The sequence below is a fragment of the Acinonyx jubatus genome, chromosome B3, assembly GCF_027475565.1.
Source record: "Acinonyx jubatus isolate Ajub_Pintada_27869175 chromosome B3, VMU_Ajub_asm_v1.0, whole genome shotgun sequence".
Lineage (NCBI taxonomy): Eukaryota > Metazoa > Chordata > Mammalia > Carnivora > Felidae > Acinonyx > Acinonyx jubatus.
Window position 1 is genome coordinate 37,364,034 of NC_069386.1, and position 13,467 is coordinate 37,377,500.

Below are 13,467 nucleotides of genomic sequence, written 5' to 3' on the forward strand. Positions count from 1 at the left end.
AAATTGTACCCACTCACGCGGGTGTAAGGTGCAGGAATTGGGATGTCTGTTGCTATCCCTGCTCCTGAGGTAGAGAGTAGGTTTCCTTTTGGCTCCTCCTTGTTGTATGTGAGTTCGCCTTGTCTCCTCCACTCTAGTTATTTACTGTAGGTTGTTATCCAACATTGGCTTTGGGGTGTTACTGGCCTAGTTTCTTTGCTTCTGGAGCTTCACAGTGGCTGTCAAACTGAACGACTTAAAAGAAACCTTAGGCGAGACCAGTGTAGTAGAAAGAGCATGGGACTGGGTCATAGGCTCAGCATTTTGAGTAAATGATTCTGTGAAGTTGATTGTAACCAAGACTCCTATTTTAAATGAGTGGATCTCAGCTGTGTGATAGCTTAACCTTAACACTTAACCTTCACCCTTCAGTTTTCGAATCTGTAAAATGGTGATGATTTTCGCAGAATTGTGCTTACCCCAGAGGTTGGCATTTGGTAAACGTTAGATAATGGCAGTCATTATTATCAAAGCACATTATCTTGGGAACCCTCAGTTTCCTGGGCCTACAAATGGTGCATATGAGCCTATCTCACAGGATTATTTGAAGGACAGGTGCCATTTTGAAAGCACTGTGTCAATTGTGAAGCATCACACAATTGTATATATATTTTTTCTGTACCTGTCAAATGACAGAATTAGGCAGGATGCCCCTCCAACAACAAATATTCTATAACTTAGTTGCCGTTTGTGACCACTTAAAAAGTTCTTTGCCAGGGTAAAAGTTTAATTATAACACTTATTGTTATACTCTATGCCGTTTCCTTACCCCTTAACAGTGCTCCTTCCATTTATTCCCTTTCTTTTTTTTTTAAAAAATTGTTTCATTGTAAAAAAAATAGTGCATACTTCTTTTTCTTTAGTGCATACTCATTAAGTAAGATTTAACATATGGAGAAAAGAGAATGTCATCCGTGGTCTCATCAGCCAGACACAAGTACTGTTAACATTTCTGTGCATTTCCTTCTAGTCTTTTTTCCAATACTTACGTTTAAAAAGAAAAATGGTAATTATATTTCACATATAATTTTATTCCTGATATTTATAATTCCTGATACAACTCCTGACATTTTATATATAATTTTTATGTTTTATACATAATTTACATTTTCATATTTTGTATATAAAAATTTAAATATATGTAAATTGTTCAAAATATTTAAAGAAAATTAAATTTATGCACATATAATTAACATGTGCAATATATAAAATGTATATAATTTATGTTTATATTTTACATATACTATTTTTAATATAAATTTTATCCTGATATTTTTCTTTTTTAATTTTTAAAAATTTACATCCAAATTAGCATATAGTGCAACAATGATTTCAGGAGTAGATTCCTTAGTGCCCCTTACCCATTTAGCCCATCCCCCCTCCCACAACCCCTCCAGCAACCCTCAGTTTGTTCTCCATATTTATGAATCTCTTCTGTTTCTTCCCCCTCCCTGTTTTTATGTTATTTTTGTTTCCCTTCCCTTATGTTCATCTGTTTTGTCTCTTGAAGTCCTCATATGAGTGAAGTCCTATGATTTTTGTCTTTCTCTGACTAATTTCACTTAGCATAATACCCTCCAGTTCCATTCACGTAGTTGCAAATGGCAAGATTTCATTCTTTTTGATTGCCGAGTAATACTCCATTGTATATAAATACCACATCTTCTGGATAAAAAACCTTTATCCATTCATCCATCGATGGACATTTGGGCTCTTTCCATACTATGGCTATTGTTGATAGTGCTGCTAACATGGGGGTGCATGTGTCCCTTTGAAACAGCACACCTGTATCCCATGGATAAATGCCTCGTAGTGCAATTGCTGGGTCTTAGGGTAGTTCTATTTTTAGTTTTTTGAGGAACCTCCATCCTGTCTTCCAGAGTGGCTGCACCAGCTTGCATTCCCACCAACAGTGCAAAAGAGATCCTCTTTCTCTGCATCCTCGCCAACATCTGTTGTTGCCTGAGTTGTTCATGTTAGCCATTCTGACAGGTGTGAGGTGGTATCTCCTTGTGGTTTTGATTTGTATTTCCCTGATGATGAGTGATGTGGAGCATTTTTTCATGTGTCCGTTGGCCATCTGGATGTCTTCTTTGGAGAAGTGACTCTTCATGTCTTTTGCCCATTTCTTCACTGGATTGTTTGTTTTTTGGGTGTTGAGTTTGATAAGTTCTTTACAGATTTTGGATACTAACCCTTTATCTGGTATGTTGTTTTGCAAATATCTTCTCCCATTCCTTTGGCTGCCTTTTAGTTTTGCTGATTGCTTCCTTTGCTGTGCAGAAGCTTTTTATTTTGATGGGGTCCCAGTAGTTCATTTTTGCTTTTGTTTCCCTTGCCTCCGGAGACATGTTGAGTAAGAAGTTGCTGCGGCCAAGATCAAAGAGGTTTTTGCTTGCTTTCGCCTCGAGGATTTTGATGGCTTCCTGTTTTACATTGAGGTCTTTCATCCATTTTGAGTTTATTTTTGTGTATGGTGTAAGAAAGTGGTCCAGGTTCATTCTTCTGCATGTCGCTGTCTAGTTTTCCCAGCACCACTTGCTGAAGAGACTGTCTTTATTCCATTGGATATTCTTTCCTGCTTTGTCAAAGATTAGTTGGCCATACGTTTGGGGGTCCATTTTTGGGTTGTGTATTCTGTTCCTTGATCTGAGTGTCTGTTCTTGTGCCAGTACCATACTGTCTTGATGATTACAGCTTTGTAGTATAGCTTGAAGTCTGGGATTGTATATGTACATAAAATTAATACATTCAATATATAAAATGTATATTATATTTATATTTTACATATAATATTTTAATATAAATGTTATCCTGATATTTTCATTTAACATCACATCATAAATTACTTTCTATCATATATTGCCTCTAGTGAACATAGAATTTGCTCAAGATTCTTAAAATTCTTGATGTATTTAACTTTACAAAATAATCACGTGCGTTTGGATTTCCATTACTGATATATATAAAAGTCATTTCCAAGCCAGTGTCTGAAATATTTGGTGAATATTCTGATGACTGTGGTACTCTGTGTGCTTTAAGGATCAGAATTGGCAGACACAGTCACTTCTTGAAGGAGTTGATTACCTATAATTGGCAAATAGTAACTCTATAGTACTTTAAAGTATGGTAGCATTCTTGGGGGTAAAATGAATTCTGTAAAATAATCCACTTTGTTTCTATATGTAAAATTCCTCTTAGGTAACTCAAAGCCAACTTTTGTGTTGACTAAAATTAGATAGCCTTGGGGCGCCTAGGTGGCTCAGTCGGTTAAGCATCCGACTTCAGCTCAGGTCACGATCTCGCGATCCGGGAGTTCGAGCCCCGCGTCGGGCTCTGGGCTGATGGCTCAGAGCCTGGAGCCTGCTTCCGATTCTGTGTCTCCCTCTCTCTCTGCCCCTCCCCCGTTCATGCTCTGTCTCTCTCTGTCTCAAAAATAAATAAACGTTAAAAAAAAAATTAGATAGCCTTTGTGATTCCGTTAATATTCTGTAGAGAAAAAAATAAGACTGCCAGTGAAGACATTACTTGTAAGGAAAAGTGAACTATAAAAGGACTTTATCATATCTTGTCAGGTTATTGATAGGGAAATGGTGGGTACCACTAGCCTGCAGTATTTGCCGAGCATTCCTTCTGTTTTATTATAAGATTGAATTAAATTAATCATGAATTGAGGCTAATTTTGGTATAAGAGAGACGACCACAATGAATGATGTTTGTCAAGTGTTCAGTGATATTAGGCCATAGAATGATTTTGGATTGAATCTGATCTTTTTGGGGAAGGTTTGGTTTCGTTTCATCCATCAGGAAGAAGAACCTTTAGGGTTTCTCCAGTTTCTCTTTCTTTCAACATCTGATCTCTTTTACTGCTTTTAACCAACAATGGGAAATATTTCATAACCAGATAACCAAGTTTGTTATAAATACACATGAAATAAAAATCAGTAGGCCTCTGCTATGGATAAAGTGCATGCATGGATTTTGTGGAAAACTTTTTTTCATTTTGTCACTCAAAGGCCTTATTTTCAGTATTCTGGGTGGGTGTCTGATATCAGATAAAAGGGCATTACAGACTTACATTGTAGACTTTTAAAAAAATTCTTTTTTAATGTTTGTTTATTTTTGAGAGAGAGAGAGAGAGAGAGAGACACTGAGCACCACCAGGGGAGGAGCGGAGAGGGAGGGAGACACAGAACCCAAAGCAGGCTCCAGGCTCTGAGCTGTCAGCACAGAGCCCCACATGGGGGCTCGAACCCCCAAACCCCCAAGCAGCGGGATCATGACCTGAGCTGAGGTTGGACATTCAACCAACTGAGCCACCCAGGCACCCCACATTGTAGACCTTTAAAGGGAAATGAAGTCTTAGGATGCATGAAGGCAAGGCTGTATGTGCTGTGAGAGCCCGTGTCTGTACTCCAGGGCCAGACCTCTTTCCACCTCATATATATTTATATGAAGGTTTTACTTTCATTCTGGAAAAGTATAGCCTGATACGAAGCACAGCTCGTCTCTTTTGTACCGGTTACTGTAGCTAAAATGACAATTAACGTACTATTCCTGCTCTCAAGAGGGATGCAGTGAAAGTGTGTGTTCCACTTGTGAAAATATTAAAATGTAGAGACCGAAGTTTTTACTCTACTTTCTTAGAAGGAACTTTAGTTTTTATTTTAACTCCAGGACAGTTAACATACAGTGTTATATTAGTTCCAGGTGTACAATATAGTGATTCAGCACTTCTGTACGTTACACTGTGCTCATCATGGTAAGTGTGCTCTTAATCCCCTTCACCTGTTTCACCCATTTCCCCCCCCCCCCCCATCTGCCTCCCCTCTGGAAGCATCTGTTCTTGATATAGGAGTCTGTTTTTTGGTTTGCCTTTTTTTTTCTTAGTTCTTGTTTTCTTAAATTCCACCTGTGAGTGAAATCATATGGACTTTCTTTGACTTATTTTACTTAGCATTATACCCTCTAGATTCATCCATATTGTTGCAAATGGCAAGATTTCATTCTTTTTTTTATGCCTGAGTAACATTCCATTGTATATATATTCACACATCTTCTTTACCCATTCATCAGTTGAAGGGCACTTAGGCGGCTTCAGGCTTCCGTGGTTTGGCTATTGTTAATGCTACAATAAACATAGGGGTACATATGTCCTTTTGGATTAGTGTTTTTGTTTTCTTTGGGTAAATATCCAGTAGTGGAATTACTGGATTTTATGGTAATTCTATTTTTAATTTTTTGACGAACCTTAATACTTTTTTCCACTCCTAGAAGACGCTTTAGGTAGAAAAGTCTCCGGAGACTTGTTTGATTTTTTTGTTTTTTTTTTTTTTTTTGAAGTGTGTAATGCCAACTCAGCAACTGTAAGCCATTCAGGTTCTACATCTGAACACTCGGAACAGAATTCTTACTTTTAGTGAAATGTGGGAATTTGGAGATCTTACAATCATAATAAGCATTTGAACTCTTCTCTTTAAAAAAAAATTTTTTTTAATGTTTATTTATTTTTGAAGGAGAGAGAGAGACAGAGCATGAGCAGGGGAGGGGCAGAGAGAGAGGGAGACACAAAATCCGAAGCAGGCTCCAGGCTCTGAGCTGCCAGCACAGAGCCCGACGCGGGGCTCGAACTCACGAACTGTGAGATCATGACCTGAGCCGAAGTCGGACCCCCAACCGACTGAGCCACCCAGGTGCCCCTCAGAACTCTTCTCAAATGTGTTTTCACACCTTTTAATTTGGTTCTTGTATCTGTGAAGTCATGAATTCAGGTTATCCCCATTTTATAAATGCAGAAATTGTGGCTTAGAAAAAATACTAGCTGGCTTGCCCAAAGCGCTCAAGTACTAAGTGTGGGTGCATACGATCACATTCCGGACTTTTATGCATGGAACATGTGAATGAAATGTGTTGGAATTCCTTAGCAATCAGAACTATTTAAGGTGGTGGCATTGGTATAAGAAATGATAGAGAAGATTAACTCCTAAAAGAAAGTTTTAAAATATCTTTGGATTTCCATTTAGGAGGGTTGAAGTCTTAATTCTGAGTGAGGAGGAAAATATCTTTGTCTGGAGGACCTATATTTAAAAAGAGCATTATGGGGGCACCAGAGTGGCTCAGTCAGTTGAGTGTCAGGTCATATGAGCCCCCACAAAGGGCTGGTTGCTGTCAGCCTGTCAGGGCAGAGCCCACGTTGGATCCTCTGTCCCCCTCTCTCTACGCCTCCCGCACTTGCACTCTCTCTCAAAAAAAAATAACAGAACAAAACAAAAAAACCCAAACATTATGTGTGCCCAATAGTTTGAACGGTGTCTGAATTTTTATTTGCTCAGTTGAGTGAACTCAAAATAGAGGCATATTATTTATTAGTCACTCCTATGTAGGATTAACATTAAAAATAGGAAATTGTTTGAGATCATCTCTACCATTCCTCTAGATGTAAAATCCTGTGTTACCATGTTACTTATTGTTATGTTAGATTATATGGTGCTTCTTACTTCTGCATTCTTAATTTGTGTGTGTGCGTGTTTTGGAAAACTGCCCCATGTATTTTGTGCTATAATATCATATTCAGTTTATTGACATTAATACAATCCACCAATCTTACTCAGATTTCCCCAGTTTGACTTTTATGCGTTTGTGCTTGTGTATGTATTCTGTACAACTTTATCACCTGTGGTTTGTGTATCTACTGCAATCAAGATACTGAATAGTTTCAACACCGCAGGGATCCAGTGTGTTGCCCTTTTATAACCGCACCCACCTCTCTCCCAGGTTATGCCCCCAGTCTTCATCCCTAACCCCTGAAAACCACTAACCCATCTTCCATTTCTAAAATGTTGTCATTTCAAAAATACAGTTGGAGCGCTATAGTAGATTACTTTTGGAGATATTTTTTTCTGCTCAACAGAATTCCCTAGAGAGTCATCTAGCGTGTATGTGTCAATAATCCATACCTTTTTATTGCTGAACAGCATTCCATGGTAAGGATGTGCCACAGTTTAACTGTTTAGCTGTGGAAGCACATCTGGGCTGGTTCCAGTCTTTGGTCCCTGGTCCTATTTTTGTATAAAGTTTTATTGGCACACAGCCGTGACCGTTTGTTTACATTTTGTCTATAAATACTTTCCAGAGTTGAACAGTTGCACCACAGACAGTATGGCCCCCAGCCTAAAATATTTGCTGTCCAATCCTTTATTGAAAAAGTTTGACAACCTGTATTCTGAGCACTCACCGCGTACTAATCTGCTGAACTATTACAACATTTTTGTGCTATTGTTCCCATCATTATTCTCATTTTGCAAAGAAATTGCAACACGGAGAAATTAAGTAATCTGCTCCAGGCCAAATAGCTGAGCCAGGTTTTGAACAGAGGCAGTCTGGCTCTAGGAGCAGCCTCTTAAGCAGGCCTGCTCGCAATTAACTCAAGATAGGGGAACTCAAAACAGCAAAGGCACCAGAGAGGCAGCCGCTAAGCTATGGGGGTTCTCTTTGAAAGGCTGAAGGGATAATAGGATTTAGCCCGTGGTCATTTGCTTTTGTAGGAGAACAATGCTTGAAACAGAGCTAAAACTTCTCACTAATTTGAATTTAGCAATTCCACACAGGACCTTTGTACATTCTTCCAGGATTTAACTAAGGCTCGGGCCCCAGGTCCTGGTCACCTGGTTTCCACAGCTCCCCGGGGAAATGGAAAATGAGCACAGCCATTGTTATGTTTTGCTGTCTTCCAGGGATTTGCAGATAAGGAGGGCGCTCCTTCCTAGAGAAACCTCCCTGGGCCAGGGGGAGGTGAAATGGTAGCTTTTAAACAAAATATATTTTTTTCCTCATAGATGGGAAGACTTATGCCCAGCTGAGAAGATTTGGGTCTCCCTTTAGGGCAGTCAGCTATCCTAATTTCCCCAGGATTGAGGTTTTTTTTTTTTTTTTTTTTTTAAATTGAAGTATAGTTGACATGTATTAGTTTCAGGTGTATGACATAGTGATTTGGCAGTTATAAACATTACGAAATTCTCACCAGGATAGTGTAGTTACCATCTGTCACCATAAAAAATGATTACCGTATCACTGACTATGTTCCCTCTGCTGTACTTTCTATCCCTGTGATTTACTTTTATAGCCAGAAGTGTGTACTTCTTCATCTCCTTCCCCTATTTCGCCTATGCCCTCAACACCCTCCCCTCTGGCAACCACCAAATTGTTCTCATATATATGAGTTTTTGTTGTCTGTTTTATTTTTTAGATTCCTCGTAGAAGTGAAATCGTAAGGTATTTGTCTTTCTCGGACTTATTTCTCTTAGCATAATGCCTTCCTTCTAGGTCCATCCATGTTGCATTTTTAAGGTTGCAGTAGACACTCCACTTTTGAACTTTTGGAATTCAGATTCCAAACTTACCCATGGAAACAATGCTCCAGCCCCTAGGTTTCTAAAGGTTTCTAAAGCTGAAGAACCAGTTAGCTCAACTATATGATGGGTAAACTAGGCTTTGGGGAATTACACAGGCAAAGCCAGCCATCATTTATGACATTGCTTCTTTGGGAAACATACATTCTCCTTCAAGACTGGGAGTTTGTGTCTAGATCTCTTAGACCCCAATAGTTACAAAAGGATCCTAAAGTAGTTTACTAAGGAGACGTTATTTCAAAGGTAGGGGCTTATTATACAGCTTAGCTAATATTGTCCAGCAACAGAAGAGGATAAGAGCTTGGGTCTTTTAATTTGCATTTTTTTTTCTATAGCTGCTTTGCTATTCTGAGTGGAACCTTTTTTTTTTTTTTTTTTTCACTCTGGGAATAAATAATAATTTTTGCTTAAGCAATGTCGCTTGTTTTTTTGTGGTAGGACAGCTCTGCCTTTGTGTATTTCCAAGGCTTTATTTTCTTCAAAGGAAGAAAGATTGGACTAACAAGATCTTCCACCAACGGGCTAAGGTTGTCATCAGAGTGATTCAGTAGGTGGGCAGCCTAAGCAGCGATTTCAACTGGTAATGGGGGTAGAGGAGTGTTTTTAGCTATGATTCTTAATATATTTTTAAATTTTCAATTAACATTAATAGAGGGCTTAGGATTTTTATTGTTATTAAAAGAGGGATGTTAAGTCATCAACCTAAGGAGGAAGAAAGATTAAATACAAGTTCATATTTTCTCCAGACCCAAAGGAACTTACAAAACATGCCCATGTTATCTTCTAGTATGAGCGCGTGCGCGCGCGTGTGCGTGTGAGTGAGAGAGAGAGAGAGAGAGAGGGAAATGCAAGCTCATAGAAGTTGTGATCTTCTAAGGTTGTTCAGCCTTGCATGTTAGAGAGCCAAGATTCAGTTCTAATTCTTCTATATACATGAAACATGATGAATTTCTTGGCAGCCAGAACTGTGTGTATTCAAGGTGGAGGTAGGGATAGGAAAAATTACAGTGAAAGATTTTTCTACAAAGATGAGAACTTTTATGGCTCAAATTAAATGTACACTTTTCTTTCGTGGTAGTTTAGAGCGTTAGTAGATGAACTGTGACAGGTTAAATGATTAAATGAAGACATTTTTATTGGTGTTCAGTTCGTTTCCTAGTGGAGTCGGGAATTTGACTTTTTGTATAAGGTTATTGTTGATGATGAAATGATTGTAAGGTGTTTGCCTTCCCAATAAATGGCATTCCTGGAAAGAGGGTGGAGAGTATGAGGAGAAGCAACAGTGGAAAAATATTGTGCATTAACCCATGTTGCACAGAACCATTTATGACGCAGAGAGCATTGTATCATCCTGGACGATTCTAAGAGTATCTAGACTCAGACCCTTATTTCTGGGCCATCCAACTGCTTGTTTTTGTGCACAAAAGTAAAAACATCTAGAAACTACGTAGTGGTCATTTGGTTTAAGCTTGCCCTGTATAATTCCTCTGATACTTCATAATAATGAAATCTGATATAGACCCATTTTTCAAAAGGTTAAGGTATAAAAATTGTTTTGAGTGTGTTTGGCGAGAATGATAATCTGGACGTGACATTGTATTTGTGTTGGAGCCAACGCACACAGATACCACAGACACATCTGTAATAATTACTTATCCAAAAAGCAGGATTGACGTAGGTTAAGACAAAGAGGACAGTTGTCAAACTCTTAAAGAGCCTGTGTGATGTTGTAGGCTCAGTAGCAAATACCCTCTTCAGGGTTTCATTTTCCACACTGACCTGAAGGCTGGTTCTACACAGAGATGGGGAAACATGTTACTGTCCTTGGATCAAAATCTGTATGCTCACAGCAGGAACATGTGATCAACCGGTAATAAACCAAGAAAATTACCATTCTGTCTGCATTCTCCTGGGGTCATTCATGGGTTTCGTGGGGGAAAACTTTTTGCGAATTGAGCACTGAGGTCTACCTTTTCCTGGCTGTTTTGACTTGAAGCAAGTTAACTTTCCTCCTACAAATATTCAGTCTCTCTACCTGTGCCATCATCGTTCTAAGTCTCTAAAACATCATGTGCCTCAGTCACTTACCTCATCTGTAAAATGAGGACATTATCTTCCAGCTTCCATGATTTTTTTGGTTTTTTAGCAGCTTCATTTGGATATAGTTTAAATATAAGATCCACTTACTTTTGGTGGAAAACATTTCTATCCCCTAGAAGGAAAGCTTGTGACTATTTGCAGTCACTCCCCATTCTCGCCCCCAGCTCTAGGCAACCACTAATGTACTTTGTCTTTATAGATTTGCCTTATGCGGACATTTTATTTCAAAGGAATCCTATAGTATATACTCTCTTGTATTGACCTTCTTTTACTCAGCTTAATGTTTTCGAGATGCATCTATACTATAGCATGTACTTCATATTCCATTGTATGGGCATACCACACTTTAACCATTCATCAGTTGATGGACATTTGGGTTGTTTCCACTTTGGGGCTACTATGAGTAATGCACTTATGCACATTCAAAGAAGCTACTGTGCTATTTGAAGAAACTGCCAAACTGTTTTCCAGAGTGATGGCACCATTTTGTGTTCCCATCAGCAATGTATGTGGATTCCAGTTTCTCCTCCTCTTCAGCAACGCTTGTTATTGCCTGTATTTTCCATTATAGCCATCTTAGTGGGTGTGAGGTGGTATTTCACTGTGGTTTTGATTTGCCTTTCCCTAATGGCTAATGATGCTGAGATTCTTTCCAGGTGCATATAGGCCATTCCTATGTCTTCTTTGGTGAAAGGTCCATTCAGTTCTTCTTCCAATTTTTTTTCTTTTATATTTATTTATTTTTGAGAGACAAAGACAGAGCACAAGCAGGGGAAGGGCAGAGAGAGAGGGAGACAGAGAATCTGAAGCAGGCTCCAGACTCTGAGCTGTCAGCCCAGAGCCTGACGCGGGGCTTGAAACCACAAACCGTGAGATCATGACCTGAGCCAAAGTTGGACGCTTAACCGACTGAGCCACCCAGGTGCCTCTCTTCTTCCCATTTTTAAGTTGGTTTTTTTTCATCTTATTATTGAGTTGTAAGAGTCCTTTAAATATTCTGGAAATGGTCACACATATCATTCACATGTATTTTCTCCTGTTTTGTGGCTTGTCTTTGGGTTTTCTTGATGGTATCTTTTGAAATGCAACAATTTTTAATTTTGATGAAGTCCACAGTGCTATAGTGTTCTTTTTCTGTGGTCCTTTGACCAGGTGTTGCCCAATCATGGTCTTACCCTTCCTGAAGGACCTTTTAAGTGCTGGGACACTGGATGTGTTAGCTTTATGATGCTCTCCAATGGACCAAGCTTATTTTCATATTTGAATGCAGGGGATACAGAGTAGATGTTCTTCATTAAACTTACTGTGTTTGGGAAAATTCATCTCAGACATGTTTACCTTCTTTCAGATAAGTCAGCATCTGCTGCAGATACTGTCGTCATCCTGAGCAGACATTGACATCTTTTTGTGACACTGACTTGATGCTAATTTGTTAATGAAAAATTATTACTTGAATGTGACAAGTACTCTCCTAATTGGCCTGTCTAGGCTTATGTCTTCTTTTTTTCCCAGAAAACCACCATTCATAAATAATTTTCAAAACATCTAAGGTTAATGACCAAAAAATTCTTATGATTGAAATAACTAAGATGTTTGAGATCGATTTTATCAGAGATTTCATGTGATGCCTGGCTGTAATGGCGAGTTTCCGTTCTGGGAGAAAGAATAAAACCAACTTTGCATTCCAGAACTTGCATTTTGTTTCATAAACACAGCCAGGTCCATTCCACAAGTTCCTTTTAGATCAGGGTTTCCGAGCCTTCACACTGTTGACATTTTCAGCCGGGTAATCCTTTGTTGTACACGTGCTCTCGTATGCACTGTAGGATGTTTCACAATGTTCCTGGCCAATGCCCACTAGATGCCAGTAGCAGCTCCCAACCTGGTACAACCAAAAATGTCTCCAGGTGTTGGCGTGTCCCCAGGAGGGCCAAAATCACCTCCCTATAGAGAACCCTGGCTTAAATGTAGATCTAGAACTGTGGTTTTGAATAAATAAGTAATAGTAATGGAATTCAAAGAAGTCCCTCTCCCCCCATATGGGTGGGAATGGTTCATGGGCTGTGCCGCTGGGATTGATAAAGTGGTCTTTGCGTTCAGCCCGTAGAACATACAAGCTGGGGGTTCCTCCTTGGCCTTCATAAAACACTTTTCCATGTTCTGTCTCCCCTTGCTGCTAGCTTCTTCCTGTTCTTTTGTGCAGATGTGTCTTATTTAAGATGAAGCTGTGGTGACCAATTCCAGATGGCTACTGGGAGAAAGTAAACTAGGGGAGGAGGAAGAGGAGGAGGAGGACTGAGTTGGGTTTCCTCTGCTTCAACTTTCAAACTTTTCCACGGTGATCTAAAAAGTCGCCCCAGAGCATGTGGAAATGTGAATTTCGAGGGTGACCAGAGAGGAGTGTGTGAGGAAAAGGTAATGAAGTGTTGTAAGCAAACCAGAATTGCTGTCCTCTTGTTCAAGCAGCGGTACGTTGCCCTAACCCAGTTATTCTTCCCTGGGCAACCTAGTACGGCCCCAACCGGCCGTCTGTCCCTTAGACTGAACCAAGCACTGCCTGCGCTCGCACGGCCAGGCGGCAGGGTGATGGCTCAGAGAATCACAGACGAGGATTTCCCCACACTGGTCCTTACAAAGGCCTGGCCCTAGGCCTGCACAGTTCTAAGCGTTAAGTATCACACCGGTGGAGATGGCCCCTTGTACTTGGGGAATAATCTGTTCATAACTGCTACAAAGTGTGTGACAGCAGGCCCCTTTCTAGGACCTTTCAGGAAATCGCACTATGAGATTGTAACTAGTTGCAACAATATGGAGTCTTGATGATTTTTAAAGGTCTCTCTTTGCCTTTCCTTGCTGGCTAATGAGAAGTCTGGCCTTCATAGTTTTTCCTAAAGCACATTTTACCCGATTCTTTTCTTTC

At 39.6% G+C, this 13,467-nt stretch overlaps 1 protein-coding gene across 4 annotated transcripts in view; it reads left to right on the top strand.

The window, feature by feature from the left end:
• The window catches only part of AAGAB (alpha and gamma adaptin binding protein), a 114,189-nt gene that overhangs the window by 59,458 nt on the left and 41,264 nt on the right, over nucleotides 1-13,467 (top strand). The gene's annotated exons all lie outside the window — the stretch shown is intronic.